This window comes from Haliotis rufescens, unplaced genomic scaffold (assembly GCF_023055435.1).
Source record: "Haliotis rufescens isolate VD_foot unplaced genomic scaffold, xgHalRufe1.0.p SCAF_3, whole genome shotgun sequence".
Classification (NCBI taxonomy): Eukaryota; Metazoa; Mollusca; class Gastropoda; order Lepetellida; family Haliotidae; genus Haliotis; species Haliotis rufescens.
This window is the reverse complement of record NW_025964001.1, coordinates 25,121,008-25,135,980: the sequence shown is the minus strand read 5'-3', so window position 1 is coordinate 25,135,980 and position 14,973 is coordinate 25,121,008. Positions and strand designations below refer to the sequence as shown.

The 14,973-nt window shown below is 38.0% G+C and overlaps 2 protein-coding genes across 3 annotated transcripts in view; one reads left to right on the top strand and one right to left on the bottom strand.

Moving 5' to 3' along the window:
- LOC124144542 (cleavage and polyadenylation specificity factor subunit 2-like) overlaps window positions 1-14,973 on the bottom strand; it is a 217,482-nt gene that overhangs the window by 130,533 nt on the left and 71,976 nt on the right. The window lies entirely within an intron of this gene.
- The window catches only part of LOC124144550 (neuropeptide Y receptor type 6-like), a 39,009-nt gene continuing 24,247 nt past the window's right edge, over window positions 212-14,973 (top strand). Inside the window, exon 1 of one of the 2 annotated variants that reach the window (XM_048403950.1) lies at window positions 212-548. The gene's annotated coding sequence lies outside the window, so the exon portion shown is untranslated. Of the gene's footprint in view, window positions 549-9,785; window positions 10,195-14,973 lie in introns of those variants that run through there. The other variant, XM_046514010.2, reaches the window with a different exon arrangement.

The window sequence follows — 14,973 nt, the reverse complement described above, 5'->3', positions numbered from 1 at the left end:
CTGTCAGTCCCAAATGAGTCGTTGGGGTCAGGTGGTGGTTGGGCACCTGCTCCGCTTATTTGTATTGCCGTCTCATTGGCAGATGAAACCATATCTATAAATCAGAGCCAATCCACTGACCAATCAGATAAGCCAGGCTTGTTTTCCACCCACTAGAACACCATCGGAGAATTCTTCTCCCCTTTGGGTGACAGTGAATTCTCCTCGCTCTCCTGGCATTGGTCAGCCTACTGCTGTGACCAGGGAGAGTTTGGACAAGACTGACCTTCCAACCCTCTGTATGGAATAGGATGGTCTGAATGTGACTGGTGGAAGAGTCAATTGCAGGAAACTGGGTTGGTCAGCATGTGAATCAATATGTGTTAAGAAGAGCATGAGGAGGTATGGTGTGATGGAAGGAACAATAGCACACTTCAAGTCAGTGTTGTATTATTGGAAACAAGTTCTTGTTACTACACATGCTTTTTGATACTAGCTGATTTGAAGTTACCTTCTTCAATATTCTAGGACATAGTCATCAGGAACAAATATCTACCATTCACTCACAGGTAAGTACATTGTCAAAAGCTGTTTTCAGTTAAGTCACTTGTGGAAAAAGAAATCACATAAACTTATTTGCCAACCATGGGAACTTGATAATGCAAGTTTCGTTTTTACGGAAAACCGTGAACATGACAACAAAACTAGTAGATGATTTGCCTTTTTCAACTAACTGTTAGTAAAACCTTCATCTAAAAAAAAAATCATAGACACTATTATCTCAATCAATCGAACAGATCAAAACTACTCCAAATGCAAATACCTCATCCAGTTCTACACGCCAGATGTCTACACACTGACAGAAGTGTCTGTGAAAGACATCTCTTAACAGAAATAACAATGTCTTCTGAAAGTCAAATACTTGTCTAATTAAGCAGATATGTCGAGAATATTGACGATGAAGTTCATTTTCGCCAATATTAAAATACTTCAAACAATATCAACAACCTCACACAAGTCGTGAAATGAGGAATACAACACTACCTTTAGGCGCTCAAACACAATTAGTCTGTCAATACCTCCAGTGGCTACTTTACAAGATCTGGCGACATTAAACTGAATCTTGGTTCCAATCTAACTGCTGCTGGCCTATGGTCATGTATCCAGCCCTGTGCACAATGTGTGTGTGTGATATATGATGCCTGAGTGTTGACAGAGAACTTTGGAACTCTGCAAAAAGCCCTTCATGTTTGTCAAAGATATACATGAAGATACTGTTTGATATCCAAATTTAGAACTAAACAATTTCCCTGATTTTAGTAAATTGTAATCAATTGGTAACAGCCCTTAGTCAATTCCCTTACCTATAATGTGTACATTTAAAAAAAAAAATGGTTTTGGAGTAAACAATGTATTGAAATAAAAAGGATATGGAAAGATAATAGACTATTTCTGTGACAATGTCACTGTGCGATTTTGAGAAAAATCACAATGCACTTATCCTAAATATAATGAGTGCCAATATTCAATACAAATAACCTTTGAAATGTAACACCCCAAATCATAATTCTACATATAGTGGAGGCATGAAACTTTAATGGGAATAACTTACTTCTACTTTGTATCATTTCAGGAGCTACTTCTTGCCAATTAAAAGTTTCCTATTTCCATGTACTCTCAATGGGTATCAAGAGATGTAAAATGGTTCTCAAAATATTACCAACAACCACTTGAACATGCACAAGAAAGTAGAAGAAACCATCCTGATAGCACATGGCAACAAATACCTCCTTTACAAATATTAAGCCATGGAAAATTTCAAATCCAATCTCTACTTCTCACAACCAATTCCATCAACTTTGGCAGAAACGAAATCTCATCTGAAGAAGCAGAAAGCCCCCTCTGTAACAAGTTTACAACAATTCAAAATTTTGCCTCTGATAAAAGAAATTATCAGAACAAACAAAGCCTCCACTAATAGTGTTTAAAGTTCACTGCCGGCTCACTTAATGTTATTAAAAGAGTGTTTCATCTTTCTCCTTACAATACTGCTACTTCAAATATAGTTCAGAATAAAGATAAGGAAATCCTCATCTGCTTGTTCACAATTAAATAAAGATTACCATCTTGAAAAATAATATTCAAACTTCACCACACTGAATTAATTCAGGAAGGGAGAATATCACATTAAGAAAAAGATCAAATCCAATTGATTTACATTTCTTGGGACTATTTGTGGATTCAAATTAACATTGCTCTGTGAAAAGAATGATGAATAGGTTGAAAAATAAAACTTGGCTATAACAATAGGCTCATGAAATCCAAAGAGATTGGGACCCCAGCATGTTTGAAAAGGTGCACTAAATTTGCTTAATGTATAAACTACTCACTAAACTGTTCAACAAAAACTACATGATCAATTTTCCTGCACGCCCAACGAACAGGATGGTAGTCATGATTGTGGGATAGAAATGTTCTTAACACCATGTTGGAAAAAGTAACCGAACTGACACGAGATATCGGAATCGATTATGCCTCAGAATGAGCCAGAGCCAAGTAACATGGTAATCATCGGTCCCAATTTCTTCTAAAAAGGCCTGAATGAGTCGCAGAGAGTCGGAGTAGCCGTAAGGTACATACACGGAAACTCGTCTCCCGCTTGTACAAAGGGAAGGAAATCAAGTTATAGATGTGTCACTACCACGACAGCTTCAGGTGATTCTTTTCACAAGCTATAAAACAAGAGCATGGGATAAAATTGACTGTCAACATAAATAAATATTTTCTAGTTCAGAGGAACTGATGAAAACTTGCCTGCTAGACTGCACAAAGTGTATTTTAGCTGAACTATATCAGTAACCTTCTTTATTGGTGGAGAAAAATCCATGTCCCTGGTTAGTATTGAATTATTCCACGGCATTTACCTGAGAAGTACTGAAGTAACAAGTAGTGAATTAATCCATGACATGTCCCTGACAAGTATTGAATCAATCCATGACCTGTCCCTGAAAAGTATTGAAGTAATCCATGACATGTCCCTGAAAGTATTGAATTAATCCATGACATGTCTTTGACAAGTATTGAATTAATCCATGACATGTCCTTGACAAGTATTGAATTAATCTATGACATGTCCCTGACAAGTATTGAATTAATCCATGATGTTGCTGACAAATATTGAATTAATCCATGACATGTCCCTGACAAGTATTGAATTAATCCATGACATGTCCCTGACAAGTATTGAATTAATCCATGACATGTCCCTGACAAGTATTGAATTAATCCATGACATGTCACATAAACTGAACACAACCATAAGACGAACAACAACAAAAGGTTTTATAAAAGTGAATTTTCAAATCAAAGGTAACTAACATTGGCAATTATGCATAACCAAACAGGTATTCTCTCTTCTTGTTTAGACATTATTTCATCATACCTAAATGTCAACAGTCTGTCGTAAGAATATAACATTCGGTAGTAAAGAATATTATTTCACTTCATAATGATACGATTGTCCCAAACCCAATGATATATTTGGGATAATTATCTATTGATAGACTATTCACTGCTCTTAACGTCAGGAAAGGCCAATGTTTTCCCAATCTCATTGACTGAGTGTGAGGTATAATTAGGAGACAGACATGGTGTCAGTGTTTTCAACCTATCTCTAGATTTTAGGGCACAAAATTGAACTTGAAACCAACTGTGAAGCAAACTTTATTTGTTAATAACATTATTTGATGGGACCTATAGACTTTGAATAAGAAAGAAATACTTTTCTATAAATATTAATTTGTTTCAGCAATGATGTAGTCGTCAAATCAGACATTGCTATCAGAGGTGGTAATATTGAATTTGAAACCTTGGACTGAACATATGAGCCTCAAGTATATTTATAATTCATGGCATAATGTGTGTCTAAGCATGTAGCAATTAGTTGTAGTTTGAAACTTCATCATATTGGCCAGTTTCGTGAGGAAGTAATATGATCAGGTGATCAGTATTACCAGTTAAAATTGCATTGCGATTTTTTACAATGCTCTGCAGCTCTATATTTTTTAAATACCAGCATGGTGATATGTCTTTTAAAGACATTCTTCCAATTCACCAAGAATGTTTGATCAATTCAGTGTAAGTCTAAGATTGTTTAAGTTAAAGTTTTCTACTGATTTTATGGGGTGCATTCAAAACGTATTGCTAGTTCTGACAACACCGTATTCCCTACTGATATCTAGTTTAAACGGACATATGAATATATTAATAAACCTCTGTTTCAGAAAGATCATATTGATACAAGTCAATAAGGACAATGTGTATTGTGACAAATAGAGGTGAGCGATATTACTGGTACATTGGTATACCACAATATTAAATACCAATGAATAAGTAGCACAATACATTTGGAAAAAACTGGTATATTGCGTTTTTCAAAATCATGCATATCATCTTGTTGGCAGATTTGACACAAGTGTCAACTCAAGAGGAAATTAAGAAATTAGCTATTTTTTCCTGTGGTCAAAACAATGAAACTATTACCGACAGTTGGTGACCATAGCAACATCCAACAAAACATAAAATTGTCAAAAACTTGCAGGGGGAGTTTTTTTGTTCAGGTTCATAACAAATTACAGATGATGGAATGTATGTAATATATTGTGGTATGTATCACAATACATGAAATCATTAGTGCAATAAATTGCAATACAAAAATCCAGGCCAATACACCTATCACAATTTTGTTTGTTTGTTTGTTTGTTGTTGTTTAACACTGTACTCAGCAATATTCCATCTATATGACTGAGGTCTGTAAATAACCGAGTCTGGACCAGACAATCCAGTGATTGATGTCATGAGCATCGCTCCACGCAAGTGGGATACGATGACATGCATCATCCAAGTCAGCGAGCCTGACCACCCGATCACGTTAGTCCATCACTAGTAAAAAGCCAGTGCTGCTATATGAAGTTACACGGCTAGATGTTAGCTGTGTGAATGTGGCAGTTAAGGTATGACATTCAGTGGTGCAGTGGGTCTGCAGCCGTCATCTTCCAACACAGAAACTATCTTCTGTATTAACGTATTCAAACTATTGTCATTTGTCACGGTGCTATAAACCTGTGACTCTGGGTTCGTATCCACGATTCTCCTTGATTAACTTTCTTGGTTTCACCAAAGTTGCAAAAGACCTGCATCACCATGATCTTCCTACACGTGAGGATTTGGGTTAGACTTTCACCAACCCATGCTTGTCATAAGAGGTGACTAAGGAGTCGGGTGGTCGGGCTTGGTTGATGCATGTCATCGTATCCCAATTGTGTACAATGCTCATGATGTCAATCACTGGATTATCTGGTCCAGACTTGATTATTTACACACTGCCGTTATATAGCTGGAATATTGCTGAGTGCAGCATTGAACACAAACAGACAGACAAACAAACAAACAAACAAACAAAACCATTACCTCCAAGATCAAGCTGACACGCTGTGATATAACTGAAACTTGTTCAAAGTGTCGGCAAATCCAACTCACTCACTCATTTTGTATGAGTCATAAATTTCTCCAGAATATGGCTGAAAGAGGCATAAAATCATACACACATGAAACCCATCAATAATTCCTCCTTCACACAACCAGCAATTTTCAATACCTTAATCGCGTGGGCCGGCTCATGGGACCTTAGATTGGCAGTAGCTGGCCATGATATCAGCATCTCACGCTCACTCAACCTTAGTCTTGAACCATCACTGCAGTTACATATCTACCCCATAAGATAAAACTCTCAAATCTGCCACCCAAATTGATGATCGAAATATTTCAACATATGAGAGTGTAATGGGAGCTTTTGCCCCCCAAAATATGTAGTTATCTCGATGAGGATAATTGCTCCTCCTAAAAAGAAGAGTTACACAACAAAAATCAATGTTCATGTCTGGTGGCAAGAAGGTTTGTGTGATGCAGCATCCATAGCCTAAATACCTTCGAGAGACTTTGAGGTAGAAAATAACTTCCCCATCTGGCCTCCATGTCAACTCCACCACAACTGAGACCATCAAAGGAATAGATAAAAATAACCTGGACAGCCTCAATGTCACCAGCCCTTTCAGCCCACCTGTCTAGATGAGGTTTTCCTGAACACTCATCCTCACCAGAATATCCTAAATGAGAGGAGACATTTGCAAGGATTCAGAGACCCACAAAGGAAGGTTCAACTCTTTTTTTTATCCCAATGTCTATTCTATGGAGCGGCCTTCATAAATAGACATTATAAGATGGAGATGAGGTCATAAACAGGATTCTGTTCATATAGTGGTTCCATTCATCTCTGTTTTAGGTTTAAAGGACATTTGAAATTTTCTTTACTTGCCATCTGTGCTGCTGATAAAAGTATTTGCAACAAATAGAAATGTCAAACTGAGGGTCTCTGTGATGTTTATCGTACAGATTGTTTCACAACTTTGATTCCAGTAACATTATCTTACTTTCATCATTGATAGCCTCTTCCGAGTTAATTGAGTTTAATTCTGCTTTGAACAGTATTTCAGTCATATCACAGCATGTCAAGAAATGTTGGAGGAAAGCTCAAAGGGTTGCAGGGCATTATCCACTGACAAAACCCACAAGCATTGGTTTGGTGCTGATAAATCAAGGGGCATTACACAGGCCAAATGTTGGAATCAAACACGGCAGTGAAGCACAACTAAGGTATACAGCACTGCACAGCAACATGCAGCTGCATTGATTACTTCACAGACCATAGATCACCTGTCCCTCTGTTTTGATTTGAGACATTTAAGTGTGAAGCCAGCTGCAGCCTTAGTATAAAGAAAACTAGGAGGAAGGCTTCTCAATTTATAATCCCCATCTTAAATATGAAACAATGTTGTCTTTTAGCTGTAACACTACATCTCAGTTAATTGACAACCAATTCCTCAAAATAATACAGGCATCGATCTTCAAACATCAATGCTCCCCGTGAAGATTCGGGGAAGAATTGTTCTCACAGCCCATGCTTGCCATTAGAGACTTATGGTATAGGGTGGTCAGGCTCGCAGATTTAGTGGATGCATGTCATTGGATCCAGATAACGCAGATGGATGCTCATGATGTCAATCACTAGATTAACTGGTCCAGACTCAATTATTTACAGACCACCGTCATACAGATGGAATATTGCCGAGTTCACGTAGAGGACATCATCAGAGGGTTGTCAACACATGGTCACATATCGCTTTGCTTATATCAACTTTCTCACAAAAAACAGCAGAGCAAAACAATAAGTTCAAAAGTAATAAAAATATTTGTTACAGGTTTCATTTTTCTACTTCACTCATAATTTATACATGAAATGGAGTGTTGCAGAAACATGATACAGGGTTTTACCTTGACTTACAACAGTGGGGGACTGGACCCCCAATAATTAATTTTAAGCATCCCTGCAGGCAATATGAGGGTCCTGTAAAGTAATGAAATGGTGTAGTGTACTGTACATTCAGATAATTACTTTAGAGCCTGGTATCAATCAAAGATCATGTGGACAGTGGTCATGATTGATGGGTGAAATAACAGACACCCATAACTGCTCTTGATATGATGTAGGTACAATGAATATTATGCTGTGTCCCCCGGGATGCAGTATATTCTTTTTCTTCGTCCAATCTAAACATTTGTGAGTGCTGGACGCACATTGGTGATTCGCATAAAACCCTGATTATATTAGGTTGTTCGAGAGGAAACAACATCCTGCACAACACTAATCATAATACATAATGCACTGGTAATCCATGAATAATAATGAAGCAAAGAAAGGTAATTAAGTTCATTGCTAATGTGGATGTGGACAAATCAGTGAGTGAGTGAGTGAGTGAATGAGTGAGTGAGAGAGTGACTGAGAGAGTGAGTGAGTGAGCTCAGCAAACATGCATGTATGATACATGACCATATATTTCTAAATGTCCTCATAAAAAACTTCCTTGATATTGGCCTCTATATTCTTTGAAAGAAATACAGCTCTTGAAATAAGTATTAGCGATGAAAGGCTACCAAAGGACACACAAAGCACCAAATCAATAAGGAAATATATTTGAAAGACACATTAAATTCTTGGTATTTTCCTAATAACATGTACTTTTTGTACGAAAAAACTTTGCTGATCCTTTTTTTTTCATGGAAATGGCGGTCAAGAAGGAGAACTATGCAGAACCCAAATCAAACGGTCCAGATTTCATTACTTTAGTTGGTCCAGACACAGTTATCTCCCCCTTATCCCCCTGCGGAATAAAACAAACAATGACATTATTTCATTAGGACCATAAGTAGCACTTCACTGACATATCCCCAGACAGAAAAACACCCCACACTGAAACAGGCAAAGGGCACACCTGATAATTAGTTTTCCCAAGAGTTTTCTGATTCATCAATATATCGCTGTTGTCCTTTGAAATAATTTAAGTATACTACAAAAACAAGAGAATGGTGACTAAGGTGACATTTAAAACTGGAAATATTGGCCAAGTGTTGCTGTTTCAATAGGTCATAGCCTGTACATAAAGATCTAATTGCACTTGCAGACAAAACATGCATAAGATTTGCAGCTGCCTGTTCCGACTGTCTCAAACTTAGTAATGGATTCATTCATTAACCAGACAGTCCACAAAGGATCTTCATACCTTTCAGACAGGAATATGGCCATTTACACCCAACCTTAATCTAAAGAAGTGGCAATATCCTTATGAAAATAAATACCAACGTGAGTATCATTGCATAAGGAGATCAGTTCTCTTTTGCATCCATCATGATCATATTCTGTGGCCGAATAGGTCCAAAGTTACTTCCACTCTGTGAAAGTGAAAACTTTCATTGAAACGTTGTGGTCATCTCGTTGCTGTTTATTGCCTCACAAAAGGAGCATAAGTGGAAGAGTTTCTAAGCTGCTGCATTTCTGTGGGCAGAATTACATCCCTTAGCTAAGTCAGGATCTGGCATCCAAGGAACAGATAGAAATAATTATCACTGGTCTGTCAGCACCATATCTGTGCCTATGTTGTAAAGATCTCTGACTTACAACATGGTGTAGCCACAATGCTGTTCAAATCAGAGCTGAACCAACCAATGTAACTCACACTTGTTGGAGACATAAATTGAAGACAATTCAATTAGAAGTGTGAAAAGATACTGTAAATCGTGAAATTAACGCGAGCGTGATTTAAATGCGAAAAATGTGAGTGGTCTTTGCTTGCATGATTAAAACTTGCATTTATATCAACAATAAGACTTTTTGGATATTATAAATACCAACTTAGACACACGCTGAAAACAAACAACTATGTATTCCACACCACTGTTTATTGAGCAGCACTTGTAACAAGTATATAAACAATGTCATTCAAACAGTAATTACATCCTGTGAATTGTCACTGCTGGGGTGAAGACAAGAGTTCTACTCACTTATGTCATCACTGATCACACCTGCAAGTTCAGACAGATGCCACCCTCGCGACAGGGTGTCTTTGTTCTTTGCAACTGCGTCATAGGCCGACACAAGCCAGCACGCATGCAAGGCCGTAGTTAACTTTTTTTGACAGGGGGGGCAAATATGTGTACAAGTATCACTTGTCCCCAACTTGATTCAAATAAAACTGTTTTCTATAAAAAAAATCCAGGGGGGGCAACTGCCCACCCTGCCCACCCTGCCCCCCCCTAGGCTGGCTACGGCACTGGCATGTAATTTAGCAGAAGTACTCTAATTTCACAATTTACAGTATTGACATATAGGAAAATGCAGTGCTCATTAAGCAACACTTGACTTACCAGCTGGAGCTCAATTAAAACGTTTCCAAGGATTATGTGTACCATGTCAATTATTATTAATTAGAATTGAACCATTGTTAAATGATCTATCATGCATACATGTGAACAATCCGGGAAATGGTAAACAGGCAGCAGCTGAACCAGAGGTCAATCCATATACAATGCATGCTAACACATGATATAAACATATTTATTTCCATAAAGTGGAGGGATTGGCAAACAAGCAAGCTAACATATGTTGCTCATGGCTTCATATCAGAAGAAGTGAGCTGAGAAGACACCATATAGCACTGAGCATAGGAGTTTTTAACAGTCAGATCCAAGGGACAGAAAAGGAGGTTGGCCAATCTCCCCAAACCAATGCCCTTTGAAAGTATTTTGCATGGACACCAGTCTATAGTGAGTACTTTTAAATTTTTTGTTTTGAGAAAAACGTACCGGTTTAAATGAAAAGGGTCAAAATGTAAACATGATTGATAGTAATGAATATATTGCTGATGATTCATGGAACAAAGACCAGAACCATTCCAGTACTTGGAGAAAATAATTGTCTGAGAAGTTGGTCAGCGGTTAAAGCATCTACTAATCATGCCAAAGATCAGTTGGTTGGTTGGTTTTTTGTTTTATGCTGCACTCAGCAATATTCCAGCTATATGACGGCAGTCTGTAAATAATCGAGTCAGGACCAGACAATCCAGTGATTGATATCATGAACATTGATCCAGGCAATTACTTCTTATGTTAAGCATAGTCGCCAAAAGTTTCAGTGTTTCATGAGTCCTGTGTTAATATTATCTAAATCTGACAACAAATTTCAATTTTTTTCTCTTCAACAAAGAAAAGTTCCGAACATCATATCCACAGAGTGAGTGAGTGAGTGAGTGAGTGAGTGAGTGAGTGAGTGAGTGAGTGAGTGAGTGAGTGAGTATGGTTTTACACCGCTTTTAGCAATATTCCAGCAATATCATGGCGGGGGACACCAGAAATGGGCTTCACACATTGTACCCATGTCGGGAATCGAACCCGGGTCTTCGGCGTGACGAGCAAACGCTTTAACCACAAGGCTACCCCATCGCCCCTCATATCCACAGAAAATAGACATATGCTGTGCTAATATAAACGCATTGTATTGAAGCGATGAAGCTGAGTTCCCTTTGAAACAAGAGAATATAATCTCAGTTAAAGTGGCGGGTTGTCAGCAAGGCTATAGGGAGCCTGCATGCCAGGCATAAAGCTGCTTGTTGTAAGTAATACTGCATCAGTGATGAAGAAAAGTGGTTGGCGGAAATGAGGGTACTTGCTGTGGTGTTTTCACAAACAAGTGGATCACACTGGTTACTTTCAGCTGGTAATAAGCCCTCAAAGGGAGTCAAATACACATGGGAGAAATCAATAGCCGCCAGTCACATGAGCTTGATTGACAGCGTCAATATTGCAAGGGACATCTGTTAGTTTTTTGTTCCCGTGTTTACAAAAAAGTGATGACCTGAAGATACAACCTTGAGACTTTCAGATTTCCAGGATACATATCATAAGTGCTACAGTGACTTCATTGAGTTTCTGACAACAATATGAACAATTTCAGGGGTTTGTGATGTAGCACAGTGGGTACTGTGTTTGTTCATCACAGACTGTCAGGGTTCAGTTTCCCCAAATACACATTATCATAAGTGCTACAGTGACTTCATCGAGTTTAAATCTGACATCAATATGAACAATTTCAGGGGTTTGTGATGTAGCACAGTGGGTACGGTGTTGGCTCATCACAGACTGTCAGGGTTCAGTTTCCCCAAATACACATTATCATAAGTGTTACAGTGACTTCATCGAGTTTAAATCTGACATCAATATGAACAATTTCAGGGGTTTGTGATGTAGCACAGTGGGTACGGTGTTGGTTCATCACAGACTGTCAGGGTTCAGGTCCCCATTGTCCATACCAACATCAGTAGGTACTATGGTTACTTTAATGAGTTTCCACCACTGAACAGATGAACAATTTAGATGGGTTTTCAGGTGGCACAGTTGGTACTGGGGTCGCTCATCATGGAATGTCAAGAGTTCAGATCCCTATATGGATGCAATGAATGAAGACAATAGTCTGTGTCTCCAGCTGTGAGAGAGTTACAGTGCTGTAAAACCCTCCCTACTCACTCTGACACCACATTGACACATTAAGGGTATCACTTGAACTAAAAATAACAATGGATGGGTAAGTTTATTTGATTACTGAGCATCAATTTAATCAGTCCTGGGATGTGACTATTTCAGCACCAATGTAATTACACCACTCCATGGAGTGTGACAAATCCCAGTTTACGGGAGTGCGGAAAAAATATTTCAGTCTCAACAGAGAAGGTGATAGAATTACCCAGGACATCTTGGAAGATAAGTTGCAAGTAGGATTGTGATTGAGTTGTATACAACTGGCCTGGTGACATTGGTGCATTGGCTTAGCAGGAAGCTAGACACATGGATATCACCTTGGCAAGAGATGAGACACATGGCTGTCAGCTAGATTACCCAAGACTACTTGGCTTCAGAGAAATATGTACAAAGTTGGGAAATAAATGACAATGGACAGGGGGGAAAGCATGGTGCTGGAATAATAGAGTATGGGGACTTACATAAAGGAAGGTTAATCAATTGGTTGGGAAGGCAATTCTTGTCATGTGGGTAAAAAATTTGAAAGTTTTATAAGATTTGTCAAGATATGAAAAAGCACTTTAAATATGGACTACCTGTTTTTTTTAATAAATAAGTTAAAGAAATAGTAAACTGCTTTCCGATCTCAGTCAAACATTGGAGACACTTTGACTCAATGTTTATCATTGTGATACACAAAACAAAACAGATTTCAATCTCAGAAATTAAACATATAAATATAGTATTCAAATTTCATCTAATTTAAAAAATACCAATGACTACCCACATCAGCTGTCATCACTGTAGTAAGGCCACCAACATCCTCCCCAAAATAGCATTGGGTTTGTTTTGTGAATCATAACATAATTCCTAAGCTATGAGAAAGTCTGTTTGTCTGGTTTAGTGAGTTTGAACACTGATTACCCATGGTACCCTGCATATTTCAGTATCATCAAAGCTTGTCAGCTTAATATTAGATAATGTCCAATTTCAGGTCATACTGGCACGATTTTATTCTTCTCCATTCAGAACTAGTCATTTTAGTTCGTTTTCCAGATACACAAATATGACATGCTGGTCGGAATGCTTTGCTAGAATCCTTGATACTGATTGCCTGATTAGAATATTCACCTGACACAACCTCCTATGGTTTCCTCAAGAGGTATTCTATCAGAGTAAAGGATCTAATTTTAATGAGATTGTCATTAATCAGTTAAGATAAACCAGTAGATAATGAGAGTACTTAGAGTCAACAGAGCTATCTAAGCACTAACATAATGTTTACATTTTAACATAGGTTTAAAACAGTCTTAGCCCTGAAATCTCTTTTGTGCAAGAGGGCCCAGATGACCTCTTCAAAACAACAGATTCTCGGCCATCATGTCCCCTTGTAATATATTATAATATCTGTTGGGCACAACTTGTAATAACTTGGCAATGGCTCCTCAGTAAGTCTCTCACTTAGCGGTCATAATGACAAGACAAGGCCATCAACTATGTCGCAGAAGACAACTTCATCACACTTGTTTCGGATGCCTCATCAAATCTCAAGTCCTCTTGTGGCTGATCAGATTAATTGCAGTAAATGAGCAAGGCTGGGTAGATAAGTGCAAGATGGTGAGGAGATTGATTTTCAAAAGGTCCATGCACTTTATCATAATGTCACTAAGTCTATTTGAGTGCAGGATTGGAGACATGAGCTGACAGTATATCTGGTACACAATTCAGCCTCAGAAACTGGGATTTCCTTACGCAATGGACTCATTCAACAAGGAGTTGAAATGAACTCTTAAAAACAGTTTCTAAAAAGTGTGAACCTAAACTCAAAATGTACCCTTAGAATCAGTTTCTTAGATCCAAAATGTCACAACTTTTTTCCACAATGTACTCTTAAAATCGGCTCCTTGCATCCAAAATGTGTGAACATGGTATGATAATGTACATGAATACTGAAGTGCACTTGTATCAATCACAGCCATGTAAATGTATATCCAACTTCTTCATACGCTGCAGTTAGTGCACTATGTCGACATTACAATATCATCACTCCAGCAAAAATCTGCAATGGGTTGATTTGTGAACAGCAATGAAAGTCGGTTTCTTGGCCTAAAACTGTACTGTCATGAAACCATGAATCTTGACCCAGCAGTGGGATCTAAGATAAATGGGCACACAAGAAAATTGACTGAAAATAGATCCTTCTGGCTTGTGAGTAATGATAAATTTGTTACATCTCATTGTAAGGGATTTGGGGAGTCACAAGTCAAATCCTGTAGCAGCCATCAACCTTGGGTGAAAGTCCAGTAAACCAGCAAATGACAGTCTTTTAAACATGCAAAGAGTTGTGGCCTGATTGAAGGCAAATCCCATGCTTATTCCTACTTCTATATTGCAGTTGAACAGCAAATAACTTAACCACTGCAAGTTTTTAGTATATCAGTACATATGACTGTAAGGCATGGTACATAATGTAAAGATTTGATGGTCTCAAATAAATATTCATATAAATTTATTCAAACCAATCTGCAAAAAACTAAATCCAGCTCTGCTGCAAGCTGAAATAAGATGTGAAACAAGATACTTTTATCTGATGAGGTATCTGGAAGCTAAATACTACGATCCAAAACCATTATTTCCAAATACTTCCAAAAGCTAAAATCAACTTACAATGATATATACCCATAATGGCATTTTATTGAGGTCACCAAATCTATGCTTCATAAGGTGATGCCTAGAGCATGATGACGATGAGTTTACGCAAGGAGTCTTTGACTCCTCCTCCTCCTCCTATTGCCAGAAGGAAGAGTTACAGTTCAACCACTCATCCTACCCGAGCCAGAAGCAATAGCAAATTTGACCATTCTCTTCCAAGAGCCCGAAGCAAGAAAAACGGACATTGGTCAGTGTGTCAAAAGATAATTACAAATGGCTCCTTGACAAGATTATATTGGCAGTGCACTCACAAATATTTTTCTTCCATTAAGTGTGCAATCTCCTAGATAATTTGTCATGTTTGCATTAGCCTGTCTGGTC